The 13,898-nt window shown below is 37.3% G+C and overlaps 1 protein-coding gene across 1 annotated transcript in view; it reads left to right on the plus strand.

Annotated features, from left to right (window-relative positions):
• The window catches only part of MUSK (muscle associated receptor tyrosine kinase), a 1,728,668-nt gene that overhangs the window by 1,294,293 nt on the left and 420,477 nt on the right, over positions 1 to 13,898 (plus strand). The gene's annotated exons all lie outside the window — the stretch shown is intronic.

Consider the following 13,898-nt stretch of genomic DNA (forward strand, 5'->3'; position numbering starts at 1 on the left):
AACACTGACAATCATGTAGAGCCAATGTTCACACCACCAGGTGACTAACCCTGTTGCAGTTCACACACACACACACACACACACACACACACACACACACACACATCTATGGCCAATTTAGGGCATCCAGTTTGTGTATGTGTGCGTGTATGTGTGTCTGTGTCTGTGTGTGTGTGTGTGTGTGTGTGTGTGTGTGAACATAATGCAGTTGTAAGTAGTCAATCAACCAACATATTGGGATGAAGGCGGGAATGAAAGTGCCAGAGAAAATCTAAAAACCCACATAGACACAGGTTGAACTTGCAAACTCCTGAGGTAAGGACTGAACCTTCGTCCCTGGTGCAGGGACTAAGAGCTTCTAACTATTGAACCATTATTCATTCTATGGTGTTATAATATCTGGTTATTAGAATGTCTGTTGCCATATGCAATGGAGCCCTTAATAAAAAAAAAAAAAAAAAACAAATCTGAATATGGAATGTATTCTTTTGTTTGCCACAGTACTTTCCTAAAATAGTTGAACTACCTATGGGAAAGGTTCTATGCAACTTGACACTGGTTGTCTACTGACATTTTTTTTTTCTGAGGGTACTAGTCTTTTGTTTTACTTATAACTTTCCTCAAGTGACTGGTTTCCTCAAGGAGGCAATACTGTGCTGACAGAAGGTTGACTACTGATATTTGTCTGAGAGGAGATGGACAGGTTAGAAGCCTACTTTACAGTGACAGTGTTGCAATAGTCTTCTTCTTTTGGCTTTTTCCCGGTTAGGGGTCACCACAGTGGAACACCTGTCTGCTCATGATTGGCAGTGGAGTTTAATAGTGTCGAGTTGCCAGCCCGGCACCCAACCTTCCACAGAAGGCACACACACACACACACTCACACCTAGGGCCAATTTAGAGTGTCCAATCCACCTACAGACATGGGAAAGACAGATTTAATATGGTACAATATTTATGCAAAGTAGAAAGCAAAAGTAATTAATGTATAAAGCGCAGCACCAAAGATATTTTAAGAGAAATTCCAGCAAAGACATCCAGATAAAAATTCACAATACAAAAAATAAGAAAGCAAAGAGGAAAAGTATAAAAGAGGATTAGTAATGGAGAAGTTAAAGAAATAGAAACTGAGGTTATGGGTTACCTGCAAAGTGAAATACTTAGTGTAGAAAATTTAACTCGGATAACAACACAACAGGATAGAGCAATAGACACCCAAATTAAGGAGAAGCCAGTGGAGCAGGAAGCAACTAATCAGTTGATATATGAAGATACTTTGGAGCCTCCCATAAGAAACCAATAGGTTCAGGTGGAGCTATACAGCAAGGGAACGAATGGGAAACTGTGGCAACTCTGACGCAGTCAATGTCGGGGAGTGATAGGCCAGTGATTTCCCATATGAAAAAGCAATGGATGACACAGGGTGAAACTGAAGACAACATGGCACAGGACAAAGCTCTTGAACTTTCTATAGAATGCCCACAAGAAATTGGAAACAAAGAATGTGCCCTCAGTTTAGAAGAAAAGGATCTAAGAGAAGAGTTGATTGATTTAATAAAGATGGATAGACACTTTAAGATCAATGAAAGAAATAGACTGCATAAGGTCAATAAAACCCAAAAAGTTAGAAGTTTGATAAAACAAATGAACACAGCAATTAGGATTGTCCATAGAGATTCATGCAACATAACAGAAGTAAATAGGATACATTATTGTTCAGTCAAATTAATAACAGAAAATCCTACCACAAGAACACAGGATAGTAAGGGAAAGGATGGGGTGAAATCAAATGTCATCATGGAAGTCTCGAATAGAGAAAACTATAAAACAATTAAGACAAGAAGTGTCACTGTTAGAAGAGTATAGAAGAGGGAACAGATCAACAAAAATACTCAGAAAGATAGACGTGATAAAAGCAATGCACAGTATTATAACAGATCAGGATTTATCATGCACTATCCCAAATAATAAACTAAAAATATCAGCACAGGCAGAAAAACTTAGAAGATACACAAATAAATATACAGGAGAAGTACAAAATAAGCAATTTATTGATGATCCAAAAAAAGTTTTATAGAGAATTAGGAAACAAGGTAAAAGGAATTGAAAGACCACCAAAAAAGAAAAAATAGATACATTTTGGAGAAATATTTATGAAGAGCCTGTGGAACATAACAAAGATGCTAAATGGATAGAAGAAGTAAAAGAAAGAATAAGAAGTTCAAATGTACAGGATATGGAATGGGATGAAGTAACGGCTAGAGAGCTTGAAACATAGTTAAGAAAAGCCTCTGATTAGAAAATCCCAGGCCCAGATGCAGTATCTAACTTCTGGTTAAAAGTATTAACATCTTTGCATGAAGATTTAGCCACGAGTAAGAACTATTTTTATATGGTACCCCAAACAGACACCAGCCTGGCTAACAACATAAAAAGCAATGCTCCTTCTTAAAAGTGAACCTGCAAGCTACCCTAAAAACTATTGACCAATAACATGCCTTCCGACGATGCATAAACTATACACTGGAATTTATAGTTGTTTAGAAGAAAACTTCATTAGGGCAATAGAACAAAAGGGTAATAGAAGAAAGTCATATGGAAAAAGGATCATTTGTTGTTAAAGTCATACTGTACATAACCAGTCAATGAATGGGGAGAATCTAAGTATGGCATGGACAGACTACAAAAAAGCATTTGACAGTATCCCACATAAAAAGATAAAAGTGTAGTTACAAGTATATAAGATACACCCTGCACTGATAAACTACCTAAAGGTGACCATGAATCAATAGCAAACCACTTAGTAAGTTATGATAAAGGACAAATTATTATTCCAGGGATAAAAATCCAAAGGGGGATATAACAGGGTGACTCTGTCACCGCTGCTCTTTTGCCTTGCCCATAACTTGTTAAGATGTCAGCTTAACAGATTAGGTCATGGCTATAATTTGGCTCCCAGAAAGCAATAAAGTGTAACGACTTCTTATCTTCTCTTTGTCAATTATTTAAAACTGCACAGTTCAACAGATGAGGAACTGAAAGCACAGCTGCAACTAATCAAAACTTTTTCAGATGATATAAGAATGTCATTTGGTCTTGATAAACATGCAAAAGCAACCTTTAAAGCAGGAAAACTACAACACCAGAAAAACATCAGTTTGGGACAAGAATATGATATAAAAGAACTTTAGCAAGAGGGAGTGTATACATATTTGGGAATTGATGAAGGATAAACAAGAGAACATGAAAAAATGTGAATAAAACTTAGTAAGGTATATTTTAGAAGTCTTAAATTAATCCTGAAAACAGTGTGTTGACATCTAGGAGAAAAGTTCAAGCTATAAACCAATTGGCCCTTCCTACAGTTTTGGAGTGATTGTCTGGCCCTAAAAAGTGTTTGATAGATTAGACAGGAAAACAATAAAGATGGTTCATGCATATCAAATGATTTATAAAAATCAGTGCATACCAAGATTATATATTCCCCATTCCGTAGGAGGTATGGGCCTCCTTGAAATTGATTACATGTAAAGATCTGCAATTGTGGGACTGCATACATATCTGCTGACCTCACATGACCCAAACATAGTGAAAGTTTTGAAACATGAGGAGAATAAATCTAAGATAACTTCCCATCTTGATCTAGCAGAAGCATATTGGCATCAAGCGGGAATGGAAGTTAAACCAGAAGTAGATAAAAATCAGGCAGCAACTGATGTGGCAAAAAACAAAAGAAAGAATATAAGATGAAAGATCAGGTGAGAAGGCAAGAAATGTGGAAACTGCATAAATATAGTTGTCCCAGTGACTACAGTGTCTTGTGTACAGAGAGACACAAAGTCACAAAATATCAGAATTTGCAGGCAAAAAAAAAAAGGTCAATATGGTAGAAAGATACCCAGACGGTTCCAATAGTAGTAGGAGCAACAGGTCTTATAAAAAAGAATCTACAATCATATTTAGACATGTTACCGATACATGTAACTCCATACAAATTGCAGGAGTCATTACTGGGCACATTGCGAGTGCTGCAACTTCTGGCTGACATCAAAGATTGAAACAATACTAATTTCATGAAATTTAATCATACTTTGACTTAAGAATGGGGTCCATTCCCATCATGGCATTAGAAATCCAAAAGATTTGGAGAAATTAAAAAAGCAATCCAGGGGTTTCCAGTCAGTCAGCAAGGTCTCTGATGCTATTCCAAATCTGTTTTAGTGTCAAAGAAAACAAAGGTATACAGATTCATATTAGATCTCAGCAGACTCAGTCTTGTCATCCTCAAAGCTTGTCTCTGTATTCCCAAACGTTTGGCCTCCAGACTTAGCAAACAGTAATTGGATGTGCCTGTCTGATCAGAAGGACACCTACTTCCACATAGAAATAGCTGGGAGATCCCAAAGATGCCTATGATTCTGCATGGGAGCCAATCATTTGAAGCTCCAGATGTAAACCTTCAGATTAATCTTCAGACCCACCCACATTGATATGCACACAAACACAAATACACATCCATCCATCTACCCACAACTCCTTTTTTCCATTTTTGTACATGGTGGCAGGGTGTCCCCTCAACACTGACAATCATGTAGAGCCAATGTTCACACCACCAGGTGACTAACCCTGTTGCAGTTCACACACACACACACACACACACACACACACACACACACATCTATGGCCAATTTAGGGCATCCAGTTTGTGTGTGTGTGTGTGTGTGTGTGTGTGTGTGTGTGTGTGTGTGTGTGTGTGTGTGTGTGTGAACATAATGCAGTTGTAAGTAGTCAATCAACCAGCATATTGGGATGAAGGCGGGAATGAAAGTGCCAGAGAAAATCTAAAAACCCACATAGACACAGGTTGAACTTGCAAACTCCTGAGGTAAGGACTGAACCTTCGTCCCTGATGCAGGGACTAAGAGCTTCTAACTATTGAACCATTATTCATTCTATGGTGTTATAATATCTGGTTATTAGAATGTCTGTTGCCATATGCAATGGAGCCCTTAATCAAAAAAAAAAAAAAAAAAAACAAATCTGAATATGGAATGTATTCTTTTGTTTGCCACAGTACTTTCCTAAAATAGTTGAACTACCTATGGGAAAGGTTCTATGCAACTTGACACTGGTTGCTTACTGACATTTTTTTTTCTGAGGGTTCTAGTCTTTTGTTTTACTTATAACTTTCCTCAAGTGACTGGTTTCCTCAAGGAGGCGATACTGTGCTGACAGAAGGTAGACTACTGATATTTGTCTGAGAGGAGATGGACAGGTTAGAAGCCTACTTTACAGTGCCAGTGTTGCAATAGTCTTCTTCTTTCGGCTTTTTCCCAGTTAGGGGCTGCCACAGCGGATCACCTGTCCGCTTATGATTGGCAGTGGAGTTTTACAGTGTTGAGTTGCCAGCCAGGTGCCCAACCTTCCACAGAAGGCACACACACACACACACTCACACCTAGGGCCAATTTAGAGTGTCCAATCCACCTACAGCATGTATTTGGGATGTGGGAGGAAACCGGAGCACCCGGAGGAAACCCACACAACAACAGGGAGGACATGCAGACTCCACACAGAAGGCACCCCAGCCGAGGATCGAACCAGAGAACTTCTTGCTGTGAGGCGACAATGCTAACCACTGCACCACCGTGGCCACCCCAGTGTTGCAATAGTCTGATGCAAATATAATATAAGGCTTACTCCGTTGCCCAAATATATTTATATTGTTAAATGAGCACTTTTTTTTTAAATGAAATCACTAGTTTATGCTTCTTTTGAACACTATTATTTCAGATGTCCTGTAACTCCTATTTATACATAGATAATGTTTGAGTCACAACTCAGACAGTAGCTGGCTCTATAGCACAGAGACATAAAGCTTTGATTGTCACCATAGCAACCTGAGACTGACTCACAACCTGGATGATAGAGGAACTGATCAAGAAGAGGGTGTTAGATATTACTGCCAGCTTACCTGTCTTGTGGACAAGGAGGCAGCCAGATGTACTGCACTATTGATACCTGATGGCTACATTAAGGCTACCATGAACTGAGATCTGGATTTCTGAGTAGTGTGGTGGATGTTGTCATGGGTGTAGACACATATATACATCTGAGTGGGGAGGCACTGCATGCACTCCTCTGGCAGCACACACATAAAGCTACCAGGAACAAGTTTAATAAGTAAAAATGGACCCTCCCTGGTCCCTGTAGAATGATAGCCACAGCTCTTTTGTCTCACTGCAATCTCCCCAGTGTCCTTGGTTGCTAGGATAAGGAAGGAATGAATGACTAAACAGAGTATGTGTGGCTCAAACGTTGTAGAGACTTTGGAGAAAAAGATATAAAACCCAGTAAATGAAGCCGATGGACTGTCAGGTTTTGAACAAATATTGTGTTACCTCATCCCTGACCACTTCTTACTAAGTAGATACAAGCCCGCCATATCTGATATACAGTCTGATTTTACTTGTTCACCAAATTGTCATCACAGTGACCCCATTATGAAAAGGATTACTATATGATTAGCTATACAAGCCTCAGAATGGAATATTATTTTCATAAGTGGACATTAGCTGTACTACTGTTCAAAAGTTAAACTTTTTACAGCAGAAAAACACAAACTGCTAAGGAAAGATCATTACATTAATATTTACATTTCATATTTTCTATAATAAGTATTCCAGTTCTTGTTTTACATTAAAACTACCTCTAAGATTGTTTTTCACTTACTGTTATACTTTATATTTTAGAAATGCACATCTTTGCATTTAGATCCCTAGAGTTTCCTTAGATGCTACCTACTGTGTACAGTATAAATCTATCTGCAGTTTGCTTCTCTTGCCACATTTTAACTAGCACATAATAAAGATTAAATTACACCCTGGAAATGACCTTTCAGCTTGCTCAGATTTTCCATGAATCACAAGCATTAGAAGATTGTACCTTTTCTTAAATTAGAACATCTGTAAGCTATCTGCCTTGACTTTGTTATTCTACTTGCTTTTCTTGTGAAATACATCATGTTGTATATCACTATAAATGCAAATCTGAGCTATACCAGCTGAACATCTTTCATTTACTAAGTATGTGACCAAAAGAGTACTATACAGTCATTTTGACAGTAATACGTTTTCTATACATGTGTGTGATGCTCGGCAGACTGCATACCACGCAGAAGGAGAAGCAGTTTACAAAATGCTTCTTAGTGGATGTCTGACAAATATCATTTTAAAGTGGCAGTAATTCAACTTATACACCAATGGCTGAAATAAACATCATGCACTATGCCGTTCTTGTGAACAATACAACAGTGATGTATTCTTCTAGATTCTTGTCTAGTTAGCACCTTATGAAATCAAGCACAGGTCAGGCCATCACTGGAAAAGTTAACTATCACGTGAGAGCCCTCTGATGCAGAATTCTGAGTTACGTGGCTGTCTTGTCACATTTTATTTGCAAATGTGTCACTGATATTTATTTGGGCATGGTATGCAAAGCCCCATCTGTGCATTTTGTTTAATCTGGAAACAGTCTTGACACCTCTCTTTACAAAGTTTTTACATTCCTGTTCTTATGTTTCATCCATAATTATTGAAGGGAATTATTTTTTTTCTGCTGAGGTTATAAGTTACATTTAAATTGATCACATTCAGAGTTTTATTTCCAAGAATAACCTTGTCTTATATTACATGGTACTTAAGTGCTGCTGCTATTAAATGCACAAAGTTGAAAATATATGAAACGTATGATCTAAAAAGGTTCTTCCTGCAGCCTGTGCATGCTTGACAAGTGGTGAAGGTAATGTTTGAATGTTATTCACGTGTGTTATATTAGACTGGATTAAAAATACTTAGTTTATTGCATACCAGCTTTAACCTTAAAATTTCCTCGTGCCTTTAAGGGACGGATAACAAAACAAGAACAATCATCATTGCTTGCCAAGGCAAAAAAAAACTGTTCTGGACAAATATTAGCAATATAATGGATAGAAAATCAAAAAACATCCCAGATACCACAAAGTCTATGTATATCAACACATCTCTCTTCTACCCCCAAGACCTACTAAATATCTATATCTCCTGTTTTCACTCATTCACTTCTTGCAGCTTTTACCAAACAGAAGATCCGCCCTCTATGCAGTCCGATGTTTTACTTTCACTACATCAAATCTAAGACAATAAAAGTACTACAAGAAAAAAATTCTGTGTGATGTCCATCAGGGTGATAATATTTCACATCCCTGGTTTAGTTACGTATGATAGAGCACTGAATTCAACCATTAAAACACTTAGTCTTCTTTACAAAGCCCTAGCACTTTCAGCATTGGAAAATGCTTGAATCACAGCCATTCAAAAGTACCCGCAACCCAAATACCAATCTGGCATCTTATCAATCTCAGTACTTGCTACACCAGGTGAGGTATTAGAAAAACTGGCTTGCTCACAAATAGCAACTTACCTGCAAAAATACTTCAAGATTTCAATACATCGACACTGGATGTGGGCTGTTAGGAGCACCAGGACAACACTTCTAACCTCTTTCCATTCATATTGTACTAAACATGAACAAAAATAACCTTGCAAGAGTTCTTTGCATAATTAAACAATGATTTTGATTTAGTGCACCAATTTCTTCTCCTCAAGGCCCTCCTGACAGCTGGTTTTAGCAATACAGCTACCAAAGGGATCAAGGTCTACCTCTAAAAAAAGCAATGTCGTGTTAGAATTGGTTCCTTAAAATCAGAATACACAGAACTCAAATGATGAGTTCACAAACACTCAGTACTCACCCCACTCCTCTTCTCTTTAGCAACCAGATTCCTTACAAACTCTCCCACAGTTCTTTGATGCTTTATGCTTATGACAAGGCTCTCTTCATAACTAGTCCAAAACTACTAATCTAGTAAAAGTTTGCTGGAGTAAGAGCTCTCCACTTTAAGTTCCTGACTAGAAAGTGATTGTCTCAAATTAAATGCTGCAAAAATTAAAGCAATGTCTTCTGGCACCCCTCATAAACTCAGGCTTCACCTTCTGACTGGCACATAACTATAAAGGAAAACAACACCTCCAATACAACTATTTCTACTTCCTAGGAATATGGCTTTAATCAAAAACTTGACTTTAAATTCCATGTGAAAAATAACTTTAAAATAAATGCATCTCTTTCTTGTGCTAGAACAATCTCACATTTCCTGTCACAGAAAGACAGAAGTAACATAGGCATGTGAGGGTGTTCTCACACTTACAGCAACTGTCTCTCAGAAAAAAACAATCCTCAGTTCTAACAATAGCTAATAAAATGTTTCACTTTGTCACCCTAGATCCTGTCAAAGAACATCATAGTCCTATCCTGATAACAGCTAGATGACTTCAATCCAACAAAGATATGATATTCTTCCAGAATCCCTCATATTCAGTAACAAAAATGAAATTCTTACTCTTTCTTCTTAGCAGATTCTCAATAGCACAAACACATTACCAGCTCAAACCAATACCATTCAGTGACCCATCTCTATGCACTACTTCTATTACATTTCACCAGAGTGATCAAAGCGTCTCTGTCCTTGCAGCAAAGCTAGGGGAATCCTTTCCTCTTAACATGGAAAGACTTAACAACTACAAAGAAACCCTAATCTCTTTTCAACACCTCACTAAGGCTGCTACATGTATATCTTCACTCAAAAAAATTGCCCACTATAAACATTGTTATGCATACCCCTGGCTACCCAATCATCTGGTTCTGAGTTGCTAAGTGCAGAACCAAAGAGCATCATTCTCAGTAAAAGTGCAACTTTAATAACAAACAAAATGGCAACATAGCAGAAGGCAAAGAACAGCTTAATCTTTCTTCTCCAGCTGCACAATTGGACCATCATACTCAGTAGGCAATTCTTAATAATCCAGATCTAGTATATATCCACAGGTACATGTGTGCATGTTTAAAGCTGTACATACATTTGATCATCATATTTTCAAAAAATAAAAGAGAGAGCTATATCTAAAACCTGGTGCAGATTGGCCTAATGTTGAACCTATATGTAGTGCATGAGCAGCATTATTATGTTCAAAAATGGTTAAATTACATCCTGGTTCAGTGCTACTCTATCGCAAGACCTGACCTTAACAATGCTTTGAGGGGTGCTTAAGAAATGTTAAGGAACCCCCTGTCCACTGTTAACATTGAGTCTGACACTTAATCAGGCAATGGTGCCCAATAAATAGCAGCAGCAGGAAATGAAATGACATTGCTTCAATTCACAATACAGACATCTTCCCTTACACAGGCAATAAGCAAGGACATCAACCACTCCCCACTGCTTTACCAGTTTTCAAAGCCATCACAACCCATCATGTTTTTTTCTTTCTTTCTTTTTTTTTTTTTTTTTTTTTTTGGTAACTTACTTTTCACTAACTAGTAGAACATGGAGTAGATACATTTCCATGCATGGCAAAGAATTATGATCAGGTGTCCAATGAAACAGAACTACTATATGTTCCTGATAGGATACCAAGATTTACCTCTTGTGCTTTGCTTAGTGAATTTGTTGGCGTCCTTGCCTTGAGCACTTAATGTATAATTTATGATTGTTGACCCGATCATAATCCTCTATGTAGTGCATGGGTCATCATGATTATGCCCAACATATGGGAAAAGACAAGCTAGTTAAGTGCTACTCCAGCATGAGCTCCAATATTAACAGCACTTAAAAAGGTGCTTAACAATTGTTGTTGATATCAGGTCGTTCACTAGGCACTAAGTACCAATAGTACCTGCATCTGAACAACAACAGCAAAAGTAGAATTAGCTTTGTTTTTGTCTGGGTGTGCATACCTCTCAAAATGCCCTTTCACTCATAAACTTGTTGTCTGGCAAATTATTGAGAAGTACATTCAGTCAAACTGACAAAAACAAGAGTTTTATACCTGTTTTCAGCAATGCATATGAAAGCAAAACCCATCCTTCTATTAATATTTCAAGTGAATTAGAACAGTATTACAAACTTTGCCTTGTTTTGATCCTTTGGTCTACCCACAAATGCTAAAAATAAGCTGATAGGTGTTCTGCCACTGTCTAATAGTGCTCACTAAATGCTTTAACATCTTTGTGTGTTTTTTGCTTGTTTTTTTCTTGTAACCAGTAGTACATGGAGTAGTACACCTTGCTGTTAAGGTGAATTTGTTAGCATCCATGTCTTCAACATATAATAATGTGGTTATGAAATGAAACTTGATCATAATACTCTTATTTTTAATATTCTTGAATGCAATTCAGAAACTAATTTTAAAGCTTTTTACAAACTAATGATAAAAAGTTACTTTCAATAGCAGCATTGGAGGTAGTTAAGAAATTCACAAGTAATGTGCAATTATACTGATATGCAAAAAAAATAAAAAAATTGGTCATCTATCTGCCCTTGCATGCAGCTGCACTCGGTTGTTAAGCACCATTCTAAGTGTTGTTAATACTGGGTCTCATGCCAGAGTAGTGCTTAAATCACTTGCCTTTATTCTTATATTGAAGCATAATCATGGCAACCCATGCTCTACATAGAGGATTATGAGTGAGTCTACAATCATAATATATATATATATATATATATATATATATGTGTGTGTGTGTGTGTATATATATATATATATATATATATATATATATATATATATATATTATGTGTTTGAGATGTGGAATCCAACAAATTCATCTCAAAAGCAAAGCACGAGACATGAATTTTTGCATCCATGTCGGGCACACATAATAGTTCAGTGCATTTGTAAATCTGATCATAATTCTTTGTAGTGCATGGAGATTTATCTAATCCATATTCAGGTAGTCAGACTTCTTGACCTTTTCAAGTTATTCTCACAAGACAGTAATGTGTGAAGAAATTAGACACATGATTAAAGCATTTTCTTCTTTGTCCATTGTTTTTCTGTGGTACATTCTGGACAGCATTAGAAATAACCTCATTCATATTTATGACATTCAAGTTGTAGACAATCTGTGAATTTCCAGAACACATTTTGGATTCAAGAGTTCTATGTTTATCTCATGTAGGGGGTTGTGATAGAGCCTTTGAAGAAAGTAGAATGCTTTATTGTCTAAGGACTGCATCATTCCTAGCTTGAACACCTCAGCTATACTTATATCACAACCATCACTAAGATGTGCAACTGTTTCTAGTTCTGTACAATGAATCTACATTCATCTGTATCTCTTATGTTTTCTATAGGCTTTGAAAACCAGCATATATATAGTCTGTTGCCTTCAGTTGCCATTATTAACCTTTTATCTAAGGTGGTTTGTGTATGATGCAAAACTGGTATCATGGCACATGCTTTACAATAAGCTTGTTTGTACTGTGCCGCAATGCAGGCATCTTGGCTCTTTCACAACACTTAGCAAGATTTTGGTGTCCTTGATTTGTTTCAAAACTTCTCCATGTTATGAAGAGTGTACAATTCTGCCTTGGTTCAATAGCAAACCATCATATTCAGACAGTTGTAGTCTGATGGTGTAGTATTTGTTCATTAGTTGCCTTCACTACATTGAATAGTTAGGCCGTACATCTCTTACATACTTAAAGACTCATTGTCACATTTACTGACCTGTTTCCATTTTTTTAGCCTTTTGTAGTCACCAGTCAATTTGACGTTATCTTCTGTATATATGCATTAACATCTTCTTTGGTATTAGATTGTGCCTGGCCAGTATTGGGTTTCTAGATAACTTGCTGGTCATAATTAACTGCTTTGATATTAAAATACCTCAGACTCATAAGAAACCTTTGGCATCTGGATGAGAGAATGTCCAAATCATAGGAATTCATTAGTGGAACCAGTGGATAACTTGAGTTCTCATATGCCCACACATGCAATACACCAATTTTCCAATTGAGCATATCTCGGGTCCCCATCAGTAAGCATTTTGGAGTACTATGCACTCAGTTTCAACACTTGTCAATCCACCTAAAAGAAGGTAGCACTTAGGTCACAGCTTTTGCCATCAACACTCAAAACTGACAGTTTTATAGTTTGATAGGTTAAGTATTAAGCTAGCTGTCCTTGCAGGCCATTTTAATCCTAGCCAGTTTCAATTTAGGAGTTCTAATTAACTGACTATATTGGTGTTAGACTGGCCTTACCCAACCCATAGTCAATAATGATATATTACCCTAGTGAGAATAACTGGGCTCATGCCATAGATAATTTGAGGGGACCCATGAATGAGATAAAGGATTTAGGAGCTGTCTTTACCCATTAGTAGTAAGGGAGCAATCCTGGAATAAATGTTTTATTACCTGTCCATAGATCCAAGTTGTGCTTGAATATGGACAGGGATGAGCTTTGTTTTACTTGCATGGGGAGTCTGTACCAGAGCAGTGGTATCCACTGCAATATATACCTTTCACTCCAGACCACTCTGTTGATGTTGCAGAGAAGGTTAACATCCCTAGACAGAGTACTTTTGATGCCATTTGGCTTGCTGATATGCAGTAAGTCCATCAGTAATGGGTCGAAGAATGCCTTTTATGCCAGACACAGGTCACTTCTTAGCAGTCTATAGGATACTAAGCATAGTGACAGGGCTTTGGGTCAGTCCATGTAGGACATATTGTTTTGGCTTTGTATTCTTTTAGTAAAGTATCTTCATGGGTGTTTCAGCTGCTGCATGTATCTGGATATTTATATGACAAAGTGGGCATTATACACAAAGACTGGCCTCTGAGTTAAGGGGGACAATAACATATCTAGACCTTGACACAATCCCTTTACTTATAAGCTGTATAATGTAAATGACTTTCTTACAACAGTAGACCCATCGGTTGAAAGTTTGGTTACTTGTCCACATAAGATCCCAAATCCCAAACAACCTGGTCAACTTTTAGGGGTATATAT

The sequence above is a fragment of the Protopterus annectens genome, chromosome 2.part0, assembly GCF_019279795.1.
Source record: "Protopterus annectens isolate FY-2018-M chromosome 2.part0, PAN1.0, whole genome shotgun sequence".
Lineage (NCBI taxonomy): Eukaryota > Metazoa > Chordata > Ceratodontiformes > Protopteridae > Protopterus > Protopterus annectens.